We start from the raw sequence: 3,845 nt of genomic DNA on the forward strand, positions 1-3,845 counted from the left end.
TAACCACCCTCAGACAACATCTGACTTTTCATTTTGAAGAATGTACATTTTTTTAATCCTCTATAAATGGTTTTGACTATTAACAGACAGATGCACGTTTGTTGTATAAAAATTTGGTTTGTCTAATTCAAACCATCTCTGAGTAACAGCGTCAAATGAAAAAAAAAGTGTTGCAACTGTCCCCAGTCTCCCCTAGGTTGATGTTCGGCTGGCGAGCAGACATAGCAATTGGAGAGGACGGTTTTATCCACTGACTGTCAGATGATGATTGGAGGAGGCTGGGCTTGTGACTCGGCAGCTGCATGAGCAGGTGAGGTAGATTAATCTTCAAAAGTTGAACTTTCATCGAGGTTCCATTTTATTAAAAAGCAGTGCAAAATGAAAAAAAAAAACAATTTGGACAACTCATTTTTCATTTATTTATTTTTATTTTATGCTAACATGACTACTGTAGGAACATGGACCGTGTGGATTAATGTTGTCCCTAACTTTCCGTGGAACTCTTAAACCACAGAACTGATGAAAACAATAATGATTCTTGCTTAATCATTTATTGTTGTGTATACATTATGTTGTGATTTTAAATGTGTGATTGTTTGATCAATGATGTCTTAATTAACTTTTTCTTTATTCAAGCAGTGGAAGATGGAAAAGATTATTTTTACTCTTTACAGGTGGTTTCTGTTAAAGTCACATTACACATCCAGCAAAGAATTTACAATGTTGATCAGTCATATTGAAGTATTAATAACCTTTGGGTTGATGAGAGGATTAGAAAGTTAGATTTCAAAGTTCACACTTTTTGTTTCTTTAAGCTAAAATACTTGGTATTTTTCCAGAAAGAGCAGAAGAGAAATGTGTCTCTCTCTCATTGGTCAGTTTATCTGAACATGGTTCTGTTGCAGGACCAAGTCATAAAACTGCCGTAATCCATTATCATAAACTCTAACTTGTATTTGACCCCTCTCTCAGTCTGYTCTCAGTTCTGTGTTGTCTYTGTCCTGCTTCAAGTCTCCATCTTGCTCTGAGTTTCTGCTGAGCTTCTGCTTGAAGTCTCAATGAGGTCATGTTGGGTCTTGAGTTGGTTCTAACAATGACAAGGATATCTAATGKTTCAACACAATTAGCGGAGCTGAGAAACCAGACCAGGAGACAACGGATCAAAGGTAAGTGAGTATTTCTTTACAGGTGAAGGTCATGGACATCTTGCTGTGAAGAGTAGGGAAGACAAGATGCTAAGTATGGTTGTAAAGTAATATTTTCCAGAYGTAGATTTTTATTGTAATATAAGTTATTTTGCTTACAGGATGTTTGGAGGCAAGCAGCATGGACCAGATAGACTTTTTCCAGATAAAGTGATCCTCAGGCAGAGTGGCTTGGTGGCAGGTGAAGTTCCCAAGATGTTTGGTTCCTACTTCCAGATTTGAGGGTTCCACTTGATGGCTGATAATCCGAGGCACCTGAGTAATCCACCATGAAGGTAAGATGCATCAGCGTTGATCAGTCAACAGGCAAAGCCTAATAAAGCCCCATAGCTCATCAGGGAATCTCTCACAGGTGTGGATGATCAGAGCAGGAATCAATCAGGAAACAGGAAGGCGGAAAACATCCAAATCATCACAGACAAGAATGCTCTCCCAAAATGCTCTAAGAAAAGAATAAATGTTCTCTCACTGAACTGAATAGAACCAAAGAAACAAACAGAGACTCTCCAGATGGACACTCCAGATGCAGGCTGCATCTGCATATTCTTCAGCCTAACTTTATGGGATTTACCTTTCTAAAGTGTTTTATTCAGCTGATATTTTAATTACTTTTTTATTTTTATTTCATCTGACAAATGCTGCAGATGAACTGTGTTCCTTTTGATAGTCTTTTTGGTGCTAAGACGGTGGAATTATACTGCTTGACCTGTCTTCAACTTGATCAGTGAGAACACGCTGCATGTTCTCCTCCATCTGAGGAAATCATCTCCAACAAACTAGGTGATTTGAACTCGTAGAAAACTGATGCCAGACCGACATGAACCCTGGGGCGTGAGATCCGACCACTGTTCCTGCAAGTGGTGATGCACTCCTGGAGCTGAGTCAAGGTCTTTTGTGCGTCCACGGGAGTCCAACCTGTGAATGTGTAACATCCACTCTTCAGCTCCTCCTGCCTGGGTCAGTGACTGTGGGAAGAACCTCCTGACGATCAGATCTCCAGATCCTTGCTTGCTCATTATGGTTTGGTGTCAAAATTATTTAAAGGGGCAGTATTATGTGTTTCTCAGGCATATATTTAAGTTCAATGCCATAATAAAGTGTCCATGTCAGCTTTAGTTGTTATTAAAATGCTGTTTTTATGTTTCAATGGAAAATAAACCTTTTCTCATTATTTCTGTTTCTAAACACATTGAGATTGGCCTCTGTCTCTTTAAGAACCTCCTTTTGCTTTTGTTGCGCCCATTTCAACATGTGCTATGATGTGTAGGCTCAGTGTAATTTACTAGGCATCTGAAAGTACATTTCCTCAAAAGTATTTTGAATTTGAATAGGGCTGCGCACAGAAGTTGTATTGGGAGCTCAGCAGATAGTAGTTTCAGTTTCACTTTTAGTTTCACCAGTTGTTTGCTTTGTTGCTGCCGAGAGCCTATAGGGGTCACGGGCGGGGTGTGGGGGATGGGAAGCAGTGTTGCCAACTTAGCGACTTTGTCACTAGATCTAGCGACTTTTCAAATCTATCTTGCGACTTTTTTGTCCCCCCCAAAAAGCGACTAGCGACAAATCTAGCGACTTTTCCTGGTGTTTTTAGAGACTTTTAGAAGATTTGGCGACAGCGCTTTCCAAGCACTTTTCTCCTTTCCTCCTCCTTTCCTCCCCAAGCAGTGTGTGGTGCAGTGAGCCCCTCAAGCCCCGTGCAGCACACACACCAGGCTGCTGTCAGCTGAGAGACCGCTGCAAATGAATCACGCATGCGCGAAGCTGCCACTGTTTCTGCCTGGTTTACAAAACGGGATATAATATTTAATGTAATGTTTTTTTTTTCTCTGATACTGTCTCTCTAATCTAAATCTCTGGACTAAGCTATGTTTGACTCATAAAGCAGTCACTTCTTCACCTTGTCCTCCCTGTGAGCCTCGTGAACTTCAACAGCCTGCAGATTAAATTTAAGATTCCCACAAATTTAATTTATGGAATGTGGATCTAAGCATTGAAGTCATAAAATTGTTTTTATTTCATTGCTGCAGTTCTAAACACATTTGGTGTTTTTCTTCACTTTTTTTGTCTTTATCATCTCTCCTATAGCTCAGATCACAAATATTGGCAAACATCAAACTATGCAAATTATGAAATGACGTCATCTAATGACTTCTAGTGACTTCTAGGACAGCCAATGTGGACTTTTCTTGCTCAGGAGTTGGCAACACTGGTGTTCKCTGTGATGAGGAAGCTCAGCTTGGAGACACAGCCAACAGGATGAGCTGGTCCCAAAAGGCGGTTCTAGTCCCATCCAGCCATTTTTGCTCTCCTGTCTGGCTGCCTCAGGACACCACAGGATTTCTCAAACATGCATGACTGAGTCAAAGTAAGACTCTGGGAATGTTTTTGATGAGAGGATAACATTATAACATGATATAAAACTAAAAAATAAGTTGATTTTACATGATCATAAACCTTTTATCCAACAGTACTTTTATTTTGCTTTATCACATTGAGTAAACCTTTAATCCTGATTTACTTTCATTTAGTCAAGTTAAGGTTTTCACTCCTCTTCATCCACAGTAAACTAAAACATAGAACTCTTTTAGACCTTACAAAATTTCACTTACTCTTATCACCATAAATTACAGAAATTATCATGTT

At 39.5% G+C, this 3,845-nt stretch overlaps 1 long non-coding RNA gene across 1 annotated transcript; it reads left to right on the forward strand.

Annotated features, from left to right (window-relative positions):
• The first annotated feature begins 214 nt into the window (after positions 1-214).
• Positions 215-2,333, forward strand: LOC106526273 (uncharacterized). The gene is made up of 3 exons (XR_001311238.1): positions 215-310; positions 1,307-1,480; positions 1,558-2,333. It is a non-coding gene; the product is annotated as an uncharacterized LOC106526273 (long non-coding RNA).
• Positions 2,334-3,845: the final 1,512 nt, after the last annotated feature.

This window comes from Austrofundulus limnaeus, unplaced genomic scaffold (genome assembly GCF_001266775.1).
Source record: "Austrofundulus limnaeus strain Quisiro unplaced genomic scaffold, Austrofundulus_limnaeus-1.0 Scaffold268, whole genome shotgun sequence".
NCBI classification, from domain to species: Eukaryota; Metazoa; Chordata; class Actinopteri; order Cyprinodontiformes; family Rivulidae; genus Austrofundulus; species Austrofundulus limnaeus.